At 50.3% G+C, this 20,284-nt stretch overlaps 1 protein-coding gene across 2 annotated transcripts in view; it reads right to left on the bottom strand.

The window, feature by feature from the left end:
- The window catches only part of Mocs2B (Molybdenum cofactor synthesis 2B), a 148,116-nt gene that overhangs the window by 98,189 nt on the left and 29,643 nt on the right, over positions 1-20,284 (bottom strand). The gene's annotated exons all lie outside the window — the stretch shown is intronic.

Below are 20,284 nucleotides of genomic sequence, written 5' to 3' on the forward strand. Positions count from 1 at the left end.
GGGAACAGATAGCAATGATTGCAAGTGACTACAACAGTGCAGAACCTCTTCAAATGCCTTTAAGAATTAAGAATTAAGAATTCAAAAGCTTGAGTTATGGTATATGTTAATGGAATCTAAAACAGAGCCAAACTAGAGGGGTACTCAGTAGAGTGCAGACCTCTGCCGTAGCAGCTTATTCTCAACCTTTTACTTGACCGTGACATTTGACCCTGACCTTTCAAAAATGTTATTTTCATTAGTAAAATAAATTTTTGAATATACTTACCCGATAATCATGTAGCTGTCAACTCTGTTGCCCGACAGAATTCTACGGACGGGATACGCCAGCGATCGCTATACAAGAGGGGGGTGTACTCACCAGCGCCATCTGTGGCCAGGTACTGCAGTACTTCTTGTCAACACCACCTCAATTTTTCCTCGGTCCACTGGTTCTCTATGGGGAGGAAGGGTGGGTCAATTAAATCATGATTATCGGGTAAGTATATTCAAAAATTTATTTTACTAATGAAAATAACATTTTTCAATATTAATCTTACCCGATAATCATGTAGCTGATTCACACCCAGGGGGGTGGGTGAAAACCAGTGTACATGTTAATCAAGAAGCTAAGTATCCCGTATTTCATATTATCAGTTATTCAAAATAACAATGAAATTATAAGTACCTGGTAAGGAAGTCGACTTGAACCATTACTCTGCCTTTAATAAGTTCGTCTTCCTTACTGAGCGCAGCGTTCCTCTTAGGAGGCTGAACAACTCTAAGGTGCTGAAGTATAAAGGGCTGCAACCCATACTAAAGGACCTCTACACAACCTCTAACCTAGGCGCTTCTCAAGAAAGAATTGACCACCCGCCAAATCAACTAGGATGCGGAAGGCTTCTTAGCCTACCGTAACAACCCAAAAACAACAATAAAAGCATTCAAGAGAAAGGTTAAAAAAGGTTATGGGATTAAGGGAATGTAGTGGCTGAGCCCTCACCTACTACTGCACTCGCTGCTACGAATGGTCCCAGGGTGTAGCAGTTCTCGTAAAGAGACTGGACATCTTTGAGATAGAATGATGCAAACACTGACTTGCTCCTCCAATAGGTTGCATCCATAATACTCTGCAGAGAACGGTTCTGTTTGAAGGCCATCGAAGTAGCCACAGCTCTCACTTCGTGTGTCCTTACCTTCAGCAAAGCAAGGTCTTCATCCTTCATGTGAGAATGAGCTTCTCTAATCAGAAGCCTTATGTAATACGAAACTGCGTTCTTGGACAGAGCATCGAAGGTTTCTTAATGGCACACCATAAGGCCTCTGATTGTCCTCGTATAGGTTTTGACCTTTTAAGATAGTACTTTAGAGCTCTGACAGGGCAAAGAACTCTCTCTAGCTCGTTACCCACCATGTTGGAAAGGCTAGGAATTTCGAACGATCTAGGCCAAGGACGTGAAGGAAGTTCATTTTTTGCCAAAAACCCGAGCTGTAAGGAACATGTAGCTGTTTCGGATGTGAATCCTATGTTCCTGCTGAAGGCGTGAACCTCACTAACTCTTTTGGCTGTTGCAAGGCAGACGAGGAAAAGAGTTTTGAGAGTAAGGTCTTTGAAAGAGGCTGACTGGAGAGGTTCAAATCTAGGAGACATAAGGAACCTTAAGACTACGTCTAGATTCCAGCCTGGAGTGGACAAGCGACGTTCTTTAGAGGTCTCGAAAGACTTAAGGATGTCCTGTAGATCTTTGTTGGAGGAAAGATCCAAGCCTCTGTGGCGGAAAACTGTTGCCAACATACTTCTGTACCCTTTGATCGTAGGAGCCGAAAGAGATCTAACATTCCTAAGATGCAACAGGAAGTCAGCAACTTGGGTTACAGAGGTACTGGTAGAGGAAACTGCATTGGCTCTGCACCAGCTTTGGAAGACTTCCCACTTGGATTGATAGACTCTGCGAGTGGATATCCTCCTTGCTCTGGCAATCGCTCTGGCTGCCTCCTTCGAAAAGCCTCTAGCTCTAGAGAGTCTTTCGATAGTCTGAAGGCAGTCAGACGAAGAGCGTGGAGGCTTGGGTGTACCTTCTTTACGTGAGGTTGACGTAGAAGGTCCACTCTTAGAGGGAGAGTCCTGGGAACGTCGACCAGCCATTGCAGTACCTCTGTGAACCATTCTCTTGCAGGCCAAAGGGGAGCAACCAACGTCAGCCGTGTCCCTTCGTGAGAGACGAACTTCTGAATAACTCTGTTGATGATCTTGAACGGCGGGAATGCATATAGATCGAGGTGGGACCAATCCAGCAGAAAAGCATCCACGTGAACTGCTGCCGGGTCTGGGATTGGGGAACAGTACAATGGGAGCCTCTTGGTCATCGAGGTAGCGAACAGATCTATCGTTGGCTGACCCCACAAGGCCCAAAGCCTGTTGCACACGTTCTTGTGAAGGGTCCATTCTGTGGGGATGACTTGACCCTTCCTGCTGAGGCGATCTGCCGAGACATTCATATTGCCTTGAATGAATCTCGTTACCAGCGTGAGGTTTCGACTTCTTGACCAAATGAGGAGGTCCCTTGCTATCTCGTACAGCTTCCTCGAATGAGTCCCTCCCTGCTTGGAGATGTACGCCAAGGCTGTGGTGTTGTCGGAGTTCACCTCCACCACCTTGTTTAGCAGGAGGGACTTGAAGTTCATTAAGGCCAGATGTACTGCCAACAACTCCTTGCAATTGATGTGAAGCGTTTCCTGTTCCTTGTTCCATGTTCCCGAGCATTCCTGTCCGTCCAAGGTCGCGCCCCAGCCCGAGTCTGATGCGTCCGAATAGAGATGAAGATTGGGGGTCTGAACAGCTAACGAGAGACCCTCCTTGAGAAGGATGTTGCTCTTCCACCACATGAGAGTAGTCTTCATCTCTTTGGTAACAGGAATAGAGACCGCTTCGAGCGTCATATTCTTGTCCCAGTGAGCTGCTAGATGGTATTGAAGGGGGCGGAGGTGGAGTCTCCCTAACTCGGTGAACAGGGCTAACGATGACAGGGTCCCTGTTAGACTCATCCACTGTCTCACCGAGCATCTGTTCCTCTTCAGCATGCTCAGGATGCACTCTAGGGCTTGGTTGATTCTTGGGGCCGACGGAAAAGCCCGAAAAGCTTGACTCCGAATCTCCATTCCCAGGTAAACGATGGTTTGGGAAGGAATAAGCTGGGACTTCTCTAAGTTGACCAAAAGACCCAGTTCCTTGGTCAAGTCCAAAGTCCATCTGAGACTCTCCAGACAGCGACGACTTGTGGGGGCTCTTAAAAGCCAGTCGTCTAAATAAAGGGAGGCTCTGATGTCCGCCAAGTGGAGGAATTTCGCAATATTCCTCATCAGTCGCGTAAACACCAGAGGTGCCGTGCTTAGGCCAAAACACAGGGCTTGGAATTGGTACACAACCTTTCCAAAAACGAATCTCAGAAAAGGTTGGGAGTCTGGATGAATGGGGACGTGAAAGTAGGGGTCTTTCAGATCCAACGAGACCATCCAGTCCTCCTGCCTGACCGTTGCTAGGACCGACTTCGTCGTCTCCATAGTGAACGTCTGCTTGGTGACATAAGCATTGAGCGCACTGACGTCCAGCACCGGTCTCCAACCTCCTGTCTTCTTGGCCACCAGGAAGAGACGGTTGTAAAAGCCCGGGGATTGATGATCCCGGACTATCACCACTGCCTCCTTCTGTAACAGGAGCGACACCTCTTGATGTAACGCTAGCCTCTTGTCCTTTTCCTTGTAGTTGGGAGAGAGGTTGATGGGAGAAGTGGTCAGAGGGGGATTGCGGCAGAATGGGATCCTGTAACCCTCCCTTAGCCACTTGACAGACTGGGCGTCTGCACCTCTTCTTTCCCAAGCTTGCCAGAAGGTCTTGAGTCTGGCTCCTACAGCTGTCTGGAGAGGAGGAGAGTCAATGTTTGCTTTTCGAAGACTTGGTACCTTTCTTGGACCTGCCCCTGTGACCGTCTGGGCGGGTACTTCCTCGGCTGGGGGCTCTGCCACGAAAGGGCGGAATAAATATGGTAGAAGGAGTATCAGCCACTGGGGTGCGGTAAGTTCTTGGTACTGAAGGTGCAACCTTAGCCTTCCGTGCTGAAGAGGCCACGAGGTCATGCGTATCCTTCTGTATAAGAGCCGCAGACATTTCCTTGATAAGAACCTCAGGAAACAGGAACTTAGAAAGAGGAGCAAAAAGTAACTGTGACCTTTGGCAAGAGGTGATACCAGTGGAAAGGAAGGAGCAAAGTTATTCCCTTTTCTTGAGGACTCCCGATACAAACATAGAGGCAAGTTCGCCGGAACCATCGCGAATTGCTTTGTCCATACAGGACATGATCAGCATGGCCGAGTCTTTGTCAGAAGGGGCAGTCTTCTTGCTCAAGGCCCCCAGGCACCAGTCGAGGAAATTAAAAATTTCAAAGGCGCGAAAGACTCCCTTTAAGAAGTGGTCCAGGTCAGAAAAGGTCCAGCAGACCTTAGAGCGTCTCATAGCCGACCTTCGTGGAGAGTCAACCAAACTTGAGAAGTCAGCCTGGGCAGAGGCAGGGACCCCCAAGCCTGGTTCCTCTCCCGTGGCATACCAGACGCCCGCCTTAGAAGTCAGCTTAGGAGGCGGAAACATAAAAGACGTCCTTCCCAGTTGCTGCTTGGACTGCAACCAATCCCCTAACATTCTCAAAGCTCTCTTTGATGATCTAGCGAAGACAAGCTTAGTGTAGGCAGACTTAATAGGTTGCATGCCTAGAGAGAACTCGGATGGAGGAGAACGAGGGGTAGCAGAAACAAAGTGTTCAGGGTATAACTCTCTGAACAGAGTAAGGACCTTGCGAAAGTCAATGGAGGGTGGCAATGACTTGGGTTCCTCCACATCAGATGAAGGATCATCCAGGTGAGCAGCTTCATCCTCAGAAACCTCATCACCTGAGGGTTGAGAAGCGAGAGGTAACGATAAAGCGGTATGCTGAATGGCTGAATCCTGAAGAACGGGTGCATGCGCACTTGCGGATTCATCCTCAAGTCTCTACTGAAGAGGATGAGGGCTGGTAATGACAAAGTCATGAGGCTGGGATGAAGGAGGTTCTGCGGGGGTCTGAGGAGCAAGCGTGGTGAGAGGCGAATGCTGTAAAGCATGAGGCTCATGCTGCATAGTCTGCGGTTCAAGTTGAATGGGAAGCGGCTCAAGCTGAGAAGAATGTGGTTGCTGCATGCGTTGAGGTGGCTGCCTCATAGCATGAGGTTCCTGCCTCAAGAGTTGCGCTTGCCTCAAGGGTTGAGGTGGCTGCGCAGAGAGAGGCTCTTGTCTCACGAGTTGAGGTTCTTGCCTCAAGAGTTGAGGTGCTTGCCTCGAGAGTTGAGGTTCTCGCCTCGAGGAAAGTGGAGGTGGCTGCCGCAAGAGTTGAGGTTGCTGCCTCAAGGATGGTGGAGGTTGTCGCACCGCAAGAGGTTGCTGCCTCGAGGATGGTTGCAACGCATGAGGCTCCTGCCTCAAGGGTAGAGGAGGTTGCTGCAAAGCATAAGGCTCCTGCCCCAAGTGTTGAGGAGGTTGCCGCGTGGCAAGAGGCTCCTGCCTCAAGGAAAGTGGAGGTTGCTGCACAGCGCTGGTATCTGGCAACTCCCAATGCGGCAGCTCACGCATGGAGGTAGCTTGAGGAACCTCAACATCATACGTCTGGCAGGCTGGACTGCGCAGAGGTGGAGGAGCGCTCGCAGGAGGAGGTGTGTTAACCTTCTCTGCCTGAAACTCCTGCATCAACACCGCAAGCTGCGACTGCATAGTCTGCAGCATAGCCAACTTGGGATCAACAGAAGTTGAGGTCTGTTGAGGCATAGCTTTAACAGAAGTTGAGGTCTGTTGAGGCATCGCTTTACCTCTCTTAGGAGGCGTGCAGCCATCCGATGACTGCGGCGAGTCCGAACTAGCCCAGTGGCTACACCTGGGCTGTTGGACTCGCGCGGTCTGGACCTTACGCTTAAGAGGCCTTGAGACCTGGGTCCAGCGTTTCCTCCCGGAAACATCTTCTGCAGACGAGGAAATTAAGGGCTCAATCGTCTGAGAGTGGAAGTGACGATCTCTATAAGATACGCCCGCAACCACTGAGGATACTACTGTGCGCCGATCAAGGCCTGCCGAACCCTTTTGCCCTTCGACATTGCTTCTCCCCTGGGCTTGGGAGCTTGCAAGAGGTCCCGGACTGGGAGGACGACTGGCACGCACAGAAGTATCCTCATGCGCAACACTGACACTAGGCACAGCACTGGCACTACCACTTCCCACTGCACTTTTCACTTTAAGTTCCTTGACATCTGCCAAGAGAAACTTGTGGTCACTCACTACCGACTCCACCTTATCACCTAAAGCCTGAATGGCACGTAAAACATCTGACATATCAGGCTGAGCACTAATAATAGGTTCGGGGGTAGCCACTACAGGGGGAGGAAAAGGTTGAGGATCATGGGGGGAGGAATAAAGCAAAGAGCGAGCAGAACTCCTCCTAACTCTCTCCCTCTCTAACTTAGTGGTATACTTGAGGAATTCAATAAAATCAAATTCCGAAAGCCCGGCACATTCCTCACATCGATCTTCCAACTGACAGGATTTTCCCCTACAGTCGGAACAAACGGTGTGAGGATCAACCGCGGCCTTCGGAAGACGCCTATTACAAGTCCTAACACTACATCGTCTTTGGGTAGGAGCTTGAGAATGGTCGGACATCTTGAATCAGAGAACAGTCAAGGGGGGTTTCCAAATTAAAGCAAAGATCGTTATACCATTAATCAAAATCAATCCAAAAGCTATCTAAGCTAAGGGAAAAGCTTCCTGTATAGCGAAAGCTGAAATCTCAGAGCAATACTTCACCAAAACCGTGAACAAAGACTCCAAAATCATAAGCGTATCCATGTAGGTCTTGCCGGAAGCACGACAGAGGAAAAATTGAGGTGGTGTTGACAAGAAGTACTGCAGTACCTGGCCACAGATGGCGCTGGTGAGTACACCCCCCTCTTGTATAGCGATCGCTGGCGTATCCCGTCCGTAGAATTCTGTCGGGCAACGGAGTTGACAGCTACATGATTATCGGGTAAGATTAATATTGAAAATTTAATCATTTCCAGCTTTTCACATAAGTTAATCCCTGCAAGTTTCATTACTCTACGATTAAAATTGTGGCCAGGAAGCTGTTCACAAACAAATAAATACAAACAAACGAAAAGGGGGTAAAACATAACCTCCTTCCAACTTTGTTGGCGAAAGTAATAAGCTTATTCCTAGATTCCAACCCCCCAAAAAATCCTCCAGCATAAATCTAATTAATTACATGAAAATAGAAGAAAATGGAGAAGACAAGAAGTTTTGATGGTTAAAATGATTCCACTACAGTAGAGATTGAAGCCCTATAAAAATGACAAATTTGTAGATAATATGATAAATTCGGAGATAATTTGTATTTGTATTTATGCCCCCTGTGGCCGCGGGGGCATAAAACAATTAGAATAGCGCCAACGTTATCCCTGCGTGTCGTAAGAGGCGACTAAAAGGGACGGGACGAGGGGGCTGGGAACCCCCTCTCCTGTAAAAAAATCCTATGAGACAGCAACAAAGAGATGGAGCTGGGGGGAGAGTGACTGCTCCCCGCACTCTAGTTTTGGGGTGTTAGAATGTGCGTGGATGTAGTACGATAGAGAGTAAAAGATGTGAGATTGGAAGTATGTTTAGAAGTAGAAGGATGGATGTATTGGCCTTGTGTGAGACAAAGATGAAAGGAAAGGGTGAAGTGATGTTTGGTGAAATGTCTGGTAGAGTGTCTGGGATTGAAAGGGGAAGAGCGAGAGAGGGTGTGGCTTTATTGCTGAGTGAATGGATGACAGGTAAAGTAGTGGAATGGAAGGAGATATCATCTAGGTTAATGTGGGTAAGGGTTAGGTTGGGTAGGGAATGTTGGGCGTTTGTCAGTGCGTATGGGCCAGGTAGTGAGAAAAGTGAAGAAGAGCGGAATGAGTTTTGGAATGAATTAACTAGGTGTGTAGAAGGACTGGGTAGAAGGAATTATGTAGTTGTTATGGGTGACTTAAATGCTAGAGTGGGCGCTGGAGAGGTAGGTGTCATTGGGAAGTATGGCGTACCAGGTGAAAATGAGAGGGGTGAGAGACTGGTAGATATGTGTGTTGAACAAGAGATGGTAATAAGTGCTAGCTTTTTTAAAAAGAAAGATAAAAATAAGTATACATGGGTAAGAGTGGCAAATGGAAGAGTAGTAGAAAGGGCATTAATGGATTATGTGTTGATAACTAAAAGAATGTTTGGAAGATTGAAAGACGTGCACGTGTTTAGGGGTATGGCTAACGGTATGTCTGATCATTTTTTGGTGGAAGGAAAATTGGTTGTAGCAAAAGAGTGGGGGAATAGAGTAGGTGGATGTAAAAGGGAGCTAGTGAGGGTTGAAGAGCTAATAAAACCTGGGGTAAAAAGTAAATATCAGGAAAGGTTGAAAATGGCATATGACGAGGTGAGAGTAAGAGAAACTGGTAATTTAGAGGAGTGGAAGTCAGCAAAAGAAAATTTTGTTGGGATTGCAAGTGATGTATGTGGCAAGAAGGTTGTTGGAGGCAGCATGAGGAAGGGCAGTGAATGGTGGAATGAAGGAGTGAAGGTAAAAGTGGAAGAGAAAAAGAGGGCTTTTGAAGAATGGCTGCAGAGTAATAGTATAGAGAAGTATGAAAAATATAGAGAGAAAAAGGTGGAAGTAAAGCGCAAGGTACGTGAGGCAAAGAGGGCAGCTGACCTGAGGTGGGGTCAGGGACTGGGTCAGTCATATGAAGAGAATAAGAAGAAGTTTTGGAAAGAAGTGAAGAGAGTAAGAAAGGCCGGCGCAAGAATTGAAGAGACAGTGAAAGATGGAAATGGAAGGTTGTTAAAAGGAGAGGAGGCAAGGAAAAGGTGGGCGGAATATTTTGAAAGTTTGCTGAATGTTGAGGATGATAGGGAGGCAGATATAATTGCTGTTCCAGGTGTTGAGGTGCCAGTGATGGGAGATGAGAATGAGAGAGAGATTACAATAGAGGAAGTGAGGAGAGCACTAGATGAAACGAGAGTAGGAAAAGCATCTGGTATGGATGGTGTGAAAGCTGAGATGTTGAAGGAAGGGGGTGTGACTGTAATTGAATGGTTGGTGAGATTGTTTAATGTGTGTTTTGTGTTGTCAATGGTACCAGTAGATTGGGTCTGTGCATGTATTGTACCACTATATAAGGGTAAGGGAGATGTGCATGAGTGTTGTAATTCAAGAGGTATTAGTTTGTTGAGTGTAGTTGGAAAAGTGTATGGTAGAGTACTGATTAATAGGATTAAGGATAAAACAGAGAATGCAATCTTGGAAGTACAGGGTGGTTTTAGAAGAGGTAGGGGTTGTATGAATCAGATTTTTACAGTTAGGCAGATATGCGAGAAATATTTAGCAAAAGGTAAGGAGGTGTATGTTGCGTTTATGGATCTGGAGAAAGCATATGATAGAGTTGATAGGGAAGCAATGTGGAATGTGATGAGGTTATATGGAGTTGGTGGAAGGTTGTTGCAAGCAGTGAAAAGTTTCTAAAAAGGTAGTAAAGCATGTGTTAGAATAGGAAATGAAGTGAGCGATTGGTTTCCGGTGAGAGTGGGGCTGAGACAGGGATGTGTGATGTCGCCGTGGTTGTTTAACTTGTATGTTGATGGAGTGTGAGAGAGGTGAATGCTCGAGTGCTTGGACGAGGATAAAACTGGTAGACGAGAATGATCATGAATGGGAGGTAAATCAGTTGTTGTTTGCGGATGATACTGTACTGGTAGCAGACACAGAAGAGAAGCTTGACCGACTAGTGACAGAATTTGGAAGGGTGTGTGAGAGAAGGAAGTTGAGAGTTAATGTGGGTAAGAGTAAGGTTATGAGATGTACGAGAAGGGAAGGTGGTGCAAGGTTGAATGTCATGTTGAATGGAGAGTTACTTGAGGAGGTGGATCAGTTTAAGTACTTGGGGTCTGTTGTTGCAGCAAATGGTGGAGTGGAAGCAGATGTACGTCAGAGTCAATGAAGGTTGCAAAGTGTTGGGGGCAGTTAAGGGAGTAGTAAAAAATAGAGGGTTGGGCATGAATGTAAAGAGAGTTCTATATGAGAAAGTGATTGTACCAACTGTGATGTATGGATCGGAGTTGTGGGGAATGAAAGTGATGGAGAGACAGAAATTGAATGTGTTTGAGATGAAGTGTCTGAGGAGTATGGCTGGTGTATCTCGAGTAGATAGGGTCAGGAACGAAGTGGTGAGGGTGAGAACGGGTGTAAGAAATGAGTTAGCGGCTAGAGTGGATATGAATGTGTTGAGGTGGTTTGGCCATGTTGAGAGAATGGAGAAAGGCTGTCTGCTAAAGAAGGTGATGAATGCAAGAGTTGATGGGAGAAGTACAAGAGGAAGGCCAAGGTTTGGGTGGATGGATGGTGTGAAGAAAGCTCTGGGTGACAGGAGGATAGATGTGAGAGAGGCAAGAGAGCGTGCTAGAAATAGGAATGAATGGCGAGCGATTGTGACGCAGTTCCGGTAGGCCCTGCTGCTTCCTCCGGTGCCTTAGATGACCGCGGAGGTAGCAGCAGTAGGGGACTCAGCAGTATGAAGCTTCATCTGTGGTGGAAATGTGGGAGGTTGGGCTGTGGCACCCTAGCAGTACCAGCTGAACTCGGCTGACTCCCTGGTTAGGCTGGAGGAACGTAGAGAGCAGAGGTCCCCTTTTTTGTTTTGTTTCTTGTTGATGTCGGCTACGCCCCAAAATTGGGGGAAGTGCCTTTGGTATATGTATGAATACAAACCTTAGCTATTTACATAGGGTTTACTTTCGGCGTAGCTGAAATGACGAGCCATTAGATTTTAACGAGGGTTAAACTACCCCCGCGCTAGTTAGCACGGGGGTAGGGGAGGGGTAGCTAGCTACCCCTCCCCCCCCCACACACCGGTGAGCTGCCTCACTTCACTTAGAGGTAGGACTTGTCTTGGGGGACAGGGCTGGCGGGCAAATATGTGTAAATAGCTAAGGTTTGTATGGTTAGGAAAAATACAAATTATCTCCAAATTTGTCATTTGTTCCGTAACCGAAATACAAACCACGCTATTTACATAGGGTGACTTTCCCATAGGCAGGGTGGAAAGTCCCCAGCCTTACTGGCTTTGGCTTACCCGGGGACTCAGAATCCGAGTGAGCAGCACTTCGAGAAAAAGAGTCCCTGTGCCTCGCAAGTTTCTTGCTACGCAAGAAACGAGCGGCCTACATAAGTTGTGTGTGGAGAGATGAAGTGTGACTCGTCCTAGGAAGTTGACCTGAAGTCCTTTATATGGAATTCTAGGCTAGGACATCCCCATACCACCTCGTCAGGGTATGGGGGACGCGACAGTATTGTACTTAATACTAGGAACACAAGGAAGCATGGTTTACCTGCAGAGGTTTGGGGTCAGCTATGCAGAGACCCATGATGCTGCATTCCCCAAGAGAGGGGAGGATGAAGAAAGAAGTAAGGGCCAGACATACTCTTTCATTCACGCAGACTAAAACCGGGTAACAGTGCCCTCAACCTTCTGCTACTTGTCCATTAAGGAGCCTAAGGTTAGACCAGCTGTTGTGCAGCCACCACAGGGCCGATAGAAAAAGTATCGAGGCTCCTGTGGGTCACGTCCTGCAGGTAGTGGGCTGTGAAGGTCGTCTGACGCTTCCAGACTCCAGCTTTTAGCACCTGCGTCACAGAGAAGTTTCTCTTGAAGGCCAGGGACGTGGCGATGCCCCTGACATCATGTGACCTAGGGCGACGTGACGGAGGAGGGTCTGGATTCAAGGCATGATGGATGGTCCGTCGAATCCAGGCCGAGATGGTATTCTTGGTGACCCTCCTCTTTGTCTTTCCCGTGCTCACGAACAGGGCTCGCACCTGGGGACGAACTGCAGCTGTTCTCCTCAGATAACGTCTCAGACTTCTTACTGGGCAGAGTAGCAGATGATCTGGGTCATCTGTTACGGAACGGAGACTCACAACCCTGAAGGAGTCGAACCGTGGGTCCGGCACTCCAGGGTTCTGAGTCTTGGCAACAAACTCAGGGACGAACCTGAACGTTACCTCCCCCCATCCCCTTGAATGGGCGATGTCGTATGAGAGACCATGAAGTTCACTGACTCGCTTGGCCGAAGCCAGAGCGAGCAGGAATACCGTCTTCCAAGTCAGGTGTTGGTCAGAGGCCTGGCGTAATGGTTCGAACGGAGATCTCTTCAGAGCCCTGAGGACCCGAACCACGTTCCAAGGAGGCGGTCTCACTTCCGACTGAGGGCAGGTAAGCTCGTAGCTACGTATGAGCAAGGTAAGTTCCAGCGAGGAGGAAATGTCTATTCCTTTCAGCCTGAAGGCAAGGCTTGAGGCTGAGCGATAGCCTTTCACCGCCGAGACCGAAAGGCGCATTTCCTCCCGCAAATAAACGAGGAACTCCGCTATTGCTGGAATAGAAGCATCGAGGGGAGAGATACCCCTCCCACAACACCAACCACAGAAGACTCTCCACTTCGCCTGGTAGACCCCTGCAGATGACTTTCGCAGGTGTCGAGACATCCTTTCCGCAACTTGTTGCGAAAAGCCTCTCTCAGTGAGGAGACACTGGATAGTCTCCAGGCTTGAAGCCGAAGCGATGCTACGGCTTTGTGGAAGATGTTGCAATGTGGTTGTCTGAGTAGCTCGTGTCGTGGGGGAAGCTCTCTCGGGGGTTGCATCAGGAGCTGCAGAAGGTCCGGAAACCACTCTGCATGATGCCATAGCAGAGCTATTAAGGTCATCGACAGGTTGACCGATAGTCTGGTCTTGTTGAGCACCCTTCTCATCAGACAGAACGGTGGGAAGGCGTAGACGTCGATGTTGTCCCACCGTTGTTGGAAGGCATCTTGCCAGAGTGCCTTGGGGTCCGGGACTGGGGAGCAGTACAGCGGCAGCTTGAAATTCAAGGCTGTTGCGAACAGGTCCACTGTCGGGGAACCCCACAAAGTCAGGACTTTGTTGGCTACCTGAGGATCCAAAGACCACTCGGTACTCACTATCTGCGAAGCTCTGCTCAGATTGTCGGCGAGCACATTCCTTTTCCCAGGACTGAAGCGAGCTGATAGACGTATCGAGTGGACTTCGGTCCATCTTAGTATCTCTACTGCAAGATGGGATAGCTGTTGTGAAAAGGTACCTCCCTGCTTGTTGATATAAGCCACTACCATGGTGTTGTCGCTCATCACCACCACAGAGTGGCCCGCCAGGGTCTGTTGGAACTGTTGAAGGGCCAGGGAAACGCCCTTCAGCTCTAGCATGTTGATGTGGAGGTACTTTTCTGATTCTGACCATAGGCCTGAGGCCCTCTGGTTCAGAACGTGGGCCCCCCACCCTTCTTTTGATGCGTCCGAAAACAGCATCAAATCCGGGGGAAGGACGAGAAGACCCATTCCCTTTCGAAGATTGTCATCGGTCAGCCACCATTGCAGGTCCGTTCGTTCCGCAGGTCCTATCGAAACCAGGAAGTCCGGGGAATTGATGCCTTGATCCCACCGGGACTTGAGCCGCCACTGCAGGGATCTCATCCTGAGGCGGCCGTTGGGAACCAGACGGGCCAAGGAGGCTAGGTGACCTAAAAGACGTAACCACGATTGGGCTGGAAGATCTTCTCGACTGAGGAAAGGCTTTGCAACCCTCCTCAGCCTTGCTATCCTGTCATCTGATGGAAAGGCTCTGTGGAGATTGGTGTCTAATATCATACCTAGATATACCAGTTGTTGTGTTGGGAGCAGAGAGGACTTCTCGAGATTTACCACGATCCCTAGATCTTAGCAAATTCCCAGAAGCCTGTCTCGGTGTCGAAGAAGGGTCGACTCCGAGTCTGCCAGGATCAGCCAGTCGTCCAGATAACGAAGGAGATGGATGCCGTTCCTGTGCGCCCACGAAGATATCAGTGTGAACACTCTGGTGAACACCTGAGGTGCTGTGGAGAGACCGAAACACAGCACCTTGAACTGGTAGATCTTGTTGTCTAGGCTGAATCGTAGGTACTTCCTGGAAGACGGATGGATTGGGATCTGGAAGTACGTGTCCTTCAGATCCAGTGTGCACATGAAGTCTTGCGGTCTCACTGCAAGTCTGACCGTGTCTACTGTCTCCATGCTGAACGAAGTTTGCTTGACAAACTTGTTCAGGGCTGAGAGGTCGATGACGGGTCTCCAGCCTCCAGACGCCTTCTTTACAAGAAAGAGTCGACTGAAGAAGTCTGGGGAGCCGTCCACGACCTCCTGGAGAGCCTCCTTCTTGAGCATGGTCTCGACTTCTGCCCGAAGGGCTAGCCCCTTTGCCGATCCCGTGGCATAGGCGCTCAACGACACTGGATTCGCTGTCAGGGGAGGTTGAGATGAAATGAACGGGACGCGATATTCTTGTCCGATCACAGAGATTGTCCAGGAATCGGCACCTGAGCACGCAACTTTGTAGGCATCCCCCCACAGGTGGACACGCTGGGGGATTGCCAATCCTAGCGCTTGCGGCCTCGGCCACTCCTCCTAGGATTTTTGCCTCCCCTGGAGGACTTTCCGCCCTTCTTGTCTTTGACAGGAAAGGGCTGCGGTTTAGACACCTTGGTCTTAGCTGCCGGAGCCTGCTTCGGTGTCCTGCGAGGCTGCTGTTGTTGTTGAGGAGCTGGAGGTTTGTAGGGCCGAGATGTAAGGGCCTTCTGGAGGAGCGAATCGTGACTCGTCTTCCTCCACCTCTCAGCTGTCCGTTCTACGTCCTTGGGCTCAAACAGGTTTCCTCCAAGGATGGAGATTCCTCCATCCTTGGAGGAAACCTGAGCTTGCTGACATCCATATCGGGGACCTTCGGGTGGAACCTCTCGGTCACCGCATCACGACGCTTGAGAATCGAGTTAGCCCACAGGTTAGTGACCTAGTGAGCTAAAAACTCGATGGAGCGCGTGCCCGAGAGGAGGAAAGTCTCCAGCGCCTTCCTATTGCTCTCCTTGGACAGGTCCTCAGAGCGCAATAGGATGCCCAGAGACCCTAGCCAGACATCCAGCCACGAAGTGGCCTGCATGGCACACTTCGCGACCTTCTCCTGGCTCAGGATCTCCGACGCCGAGAATGTCACCTGCCGGGCGTTGAGTTTCTCTAAAGAGAGCCCCTGGTGAGCTCTTCCATGGAGTGGTGGAGGGGAAGAGCTAAACAAGGCTCCTCCATGATCTCGAAGTACCTCCTCTGCTGCACGCGAGGAGGTGGGAGGAGCTTGTTCCCGGCAGAAGAACGGCTGGAGGAGGCAAGCTCGGAAAGCTGGCCCTCGACCTTGTCCCTGGCGCTCTTCACCCCCTGGGACCAGGACAGGGCTGCAATGGTCTTGGGGGGCTTCTGAATGCCATAAACCTGGTCAAGGACCGTATCCTTGCCTTCGCGAGGGGCGGTCTCGGGGTCCTTGAAACTATTGACTTGCCTCATTAGTCCAAGGACCTGCCAGAAGGCGTGCTCCGATTCGCGCTGCTCTCCTCCTTGTGGACTGGCAGCTAGGTCTCCTGTCCCCATTGGCTCTTCTTGGGGGGAAACGCGGACGTTCTCCCGGGGAAAGGTTGGCTCTGGACGAAACCTCGACGATGATTTGGGTAACATCTTCGAGTCCTTGGGCTCCCTCCTGGGAGGGATACAGGACTCCAGCAAAGAGGTCTGCAAGGTCCCTCCTACGCGAGACGTTTCTCTTCCTTGAGGTGGGGTTCCTCCCATTGGTGCCGTGGGAGTGTGTCTCACCTCACTGGATTCTCCCGAGGACAGGAAAGGTTCGTCCACAGGAGAAGGAGAAAATGCCTGCGAGGGGGAAGGGGCCTTCCCGACGGACCTCTTGGGAGCCAGCTTAACTCTGGGAGAAGTCACCGCGAAATCCACTCCTCTCCTTCTCTTCAGCGGGGGCGAGGGAGCCTTTGGTTTCAGTCCCAGATCAGCGAGGGCTGGCTTCATAGCCTGCACCACCGCTTTCATCAGGGAACCAAACCAATGCTGGCGGCTGACTGACGCAGTGTCAGCGACCCCGCTGGAGGGAAGGGGATCGGTTGATCCTTCGGAGTGGATACTACAGGGCCTGCCTGGAAAGAAGAAAGGGAAGAAAAATGTTGTCCAGACCTCTCCGATGACTCTTCCTGCTCCTGGGCGCGTGCTCAGCGCTTCCGCGATGGTGATCGCGAGGACGATGTGAAAAAAAATTAATAAAAGTTGGGGAAAATACAAACCATTTCCACATATAACAAGCTTGGGTTATGTATGTTTTAAAGTAACTCTCATTATCAATTCCCTTTTGTCATAATGTCTGATATTCTGCCCCAGTACTGTACTATAATGATTTTCCATATATTCACTGTAAAGATTTCAATTTTTTTTAAATAGGTTTACATATTTTGCCAGCAACAAATTCATTTATTTTTATAACAGAAAGTCATGAATAGAAGCATTATTTATATTTTTAAGGGGTATTGTAATATTTTTTGGTCCTACCAGTTGTCTAACCACATTTGTTTTTGCAGCACGCCCTACTCTCTGTAGGGTTTTAGAGAGGCAACTAGAAGTTGAGTTAAGACGTGGCACAAGAAAAAATGATGGGAAGGGTACTGAATGATTCCTACAACTGAATAGGGTTAATCAGCTTAGTATAAACTTCCTTTACCCTACTGAATGAACAGTGTATAGAAAAGTGAGTAAATCCATCCCTGGAATTGAATGTACAGTATCGCAAAATGGGATTACAGTATCTCGTTTGATAGAAATAAATGATGCATTGCTCAAAATGGGTGAAACGGGAGAAGGGGAAGATATGAACTCAATTTTCAATGCTCAGCTAGAAGATGTTGTCATTAGAGAAGTTTTGACATCAGGCACGGCCTTTCTTCAGTATTTTCAGTTCAGTTGAAAAAGAGCTTCGACAGTTGAAAACCTTGCGAATCCAAGATTTCATTAACAAGGATCAAGATATTGCTACTCCACATCACCAGATCACAAAAGGTGATTCCATACTGGAACTTAGTGATGGACAGTTTTTTTAAATGTTTGCCCCAGAACCAAGTGAACGTAAAGGAGCCTAAAACCGTCTTTTTGCGGAAGACCACAAACTTTTAAGTGTCATAAACATTAATAGTAAACTGGAACTATTGAAATGGCATACTGGTACTTGCCCAAATAGATCCACGGTTAGGTGTGTCTTTGTTAATACTTGTACTGAATAGGAACACTTATGAGTGTCCCCCCAGTGGAAATCTTGATCGGTTAATTTGTTTATCTTATTACCCGGATGCTGAAGTTTGACGTAAAGGAATGCTAATTTTGCCTTTAATTTTCTATTTGGATTGATGGGTCCATGCTAACATAACCCTAACAATTTTGTCAAATAAATATTATTTTCTTGTGTTTTATGAATACAGCATATCATTCCTGTTCCTACACCAATGTGCCCCCCTTCCCCAGCCACTGTTTTTTAAGATCTCGTAAGTACAGTAATTTATCATAATTCTTTCCTCCCACACTGTGTTCCGTTATTAATTATAAGATTCACTTTCACCTAATGTTCCTATACCTTTATTTATAAGCCAGCTAGCCCAATGAAAGGTATGATAAAAAGTAAGATTCTAGCTGGGTCCCCTTGCCCAGTATAAATCAAGGGGTGGTGCCCAGAGCTCCGTTCTCTTGACCTGTTACTTAGGTTTCTTTGAGTATTTCACCGTTGTATACAGAATTTGTTGTGTAGTGAACGTCGGGTTGTGGTCGGCATTCGGACAATAGGCAGTTCGGGTCCTACCTCTGGCCACAGTCTGCAAACCACTACAACGATCTGGAAGTACGCGGCCCCGGTACCTCGCAAGGCTGGGCGCGCTGCGAAAACCGGCGGGAATCGCGCGATGGCAGAATCGCCGGGGCGCGCGATGGCAGAATCGCCGGGGCGCGCGATGGCAGAATCGCCGGGGCGCGCGATGGCAGAATCGTCGGGGCGCGCGTTGGCAGAATCGCCGGGGCGCGCGATGGCAGAATCGCCGGGGCGCGCGATGACAGAATCGCCGGGGCGCGCGCGGGCGACCGTTGGCGCGCGGAGATGAGGGCGCGCTGGCGAGTTAGCGCGTGGGCACGTGAGCGCGCGGGCGAGTGGGCGCACAGGTGAGGGTGTGTGTGAATGCACAGGTGAGCGCGAGTGCCTGGGGCGATCAGGAGAACGATGGCGCGTAGGCGAACGATGGAGCCTAGGCGAGAGTAAGCGCGTTGGCGAGCGATGGGGCGTTGGCGAGCGATGGCGCGTTAGCGAGTGATGGCGCGTTGGCGAACGATGGCGTGTTGGCGAGCGATGGGGCGTTGGTGATCGATGACGCGTGGAGCGCGCGGGCGACCGACTGCGCACAGGTGAGTTGGCGCGTGGGCGAGTCGGAGCCCTGTGGCGATCATACGCGTGGACGCATTGGTGAGCGTTCGCGCGCAGGCGAAGGATCGCGCAGGCGCATAGGAGAACGCTGGCGTGTAGGAGATCGCTGGCGCGTAGGATGGCGCGCCGTGGCTGATGTTCTCAAAGGTGAAGTCTCGTGGGCGGGTTCAGGAGATGACTTGTGGGCGCGCGGGCGCGCATGCACTTTGGTGCACGCTGGAGACTGGAGCGCAGGCGGCGGTCGACGCGTACGGGAACGCTGGCGAGGCAACGGAACAATGTCCTTGGCTGCGCCCAGATCCGAAGATCGTGGGCGCGCTGGGCGCGCATCAGGAACTGGGCGCGCAGTAGTGCGCTGACGCACAGGAGGTTGACGGCGCTCAGGAGACTGTTGACGCGCAGCAGGGGCTGAAGTGCGCGTGCGTGCAGGAGCGCTGGCGAGAAAAGTCTGACGACTCATCTGCCGTAGAGCGCTTGCGCGCAGGAGGGCGCTGGCGAGCAAGAGAGCGCTGGCGAGCAAGAGAGCGCTGGCGAGCAGGCGAGCGCTGGCGATCAGGAGAGCGCTGGCGATCAGGAGAGCGTTGGCGAGCAAGAGAGCGCTGGCGATTAGGAGAGCGCTGGCGAGGAGAGTCAGGAGACTCTACAGCAGGAGAGCGCTGGCGCGCAGGAGAGCGCTGGCGAGCAGGCGGGTGCTGGCGATCAGGAGAGCGGTGGCGCTTGCGCGCTACTGAAGGGCACACAGGTGAAACCTGGCGCGGAAGGGCCTCACCCACATTGTGGGATAAGCCCTTTTGCCCCGAAGGGACCGGTGCTTGCGTAGGCAAGGAAGATCTGGCAGGCGCAGGATATCGTGAACGATCTGCAGAGAGGTCTAGTGGAGTTACTGCTACGGTCTGCTCCCGACGAGAAGAGTCCTTCACAGGGGACGACGAGGATGACGACCCGAAGAGGAGGCACCTCTTAACTCCCTTGTAAGGAGAAGGAAGGCCTCGGCGACGAAGAGGAGGGCGAGCCTTACGGCGAAGACGACCTCGAGGCAGGGTATCACCGTCGTCGGTCCTCCAAAGAGGAGTCTCTGTTAGTGCACTCCCCCGAGGGGGAGCAACACTCGCAGGAGAGACCGTTGGACCCAGCTTCCCCCTCGAAGGATGTTCGGAGGGGGAACCTGGGCCTTCAGCAACATCCGCAACAGTAGCAGCAGGGGTTTGACCCGACCCGTCGGACGCCTCTGCCACAACAACGTCGACAATAGCTGGTATTACCGGCGACTGTTGGACAGCTGCCCCCAACAGGGCTTCCTTGGAGGGCATGCCCTTAAGCCCCAAGGACGAAGATAACGAGGACGAGGAGGAAGAGGAGGAGGAGGAGGAGGAGGAGGAGGAGGAGGAGGAGGAGGAGGAGGAGGAGGAGGAGGAGGAGGAGGTATCGTGATGATCACGCTTGCGACGTTGTTTCGTAGTAACGCAAGCGAGGGGCGAAGTAGGCTCCGCAGGAGCTGACGTTATTACCTCCGCTGACACTTCAGCGGCCGCCGATTGAGCTGACGGGATATCGGCGAGGTCCGGAACTCCCGAGGGTTCCAAAACAGAAGGGACCTGAGGTAAAACTGTGCCTGCGAGGAACTGGTTCCACACCTCCACCGAAGGAGAACCAGGAAGTCCAAGGACAACATACCGCTCGCACGTTATCTGGAAGAGAAGCGGTAATAGAATTATTTTCGATGACGGAAGAAACTATCCCACTGGGGGGGGGACTTGATACTCCTGCCCCAGGGGAATGGGTGTTAAGTCAATGATGCCGCTCTTTCTTGACTTCCCCCCGGAGGAAGGAGGCAAGGA

The sequence above is a fragment of the Palaemon carinicauda genome, chromosome 39 (genome assembly GCF_036898095.1).
Source record: "Palaemon carinicauda isolate YSFRI2023 chromosome 39, ASM3689809v2, whole genome shotgun sequence".
NCBI classification, from domain to species: domain Eukaryota; kingdom Metazoa; phylum Arthropoda; class Malacostraca; order Decapoda; family Palaemonidae; genus Palaemon; species Palaemon carinicauda.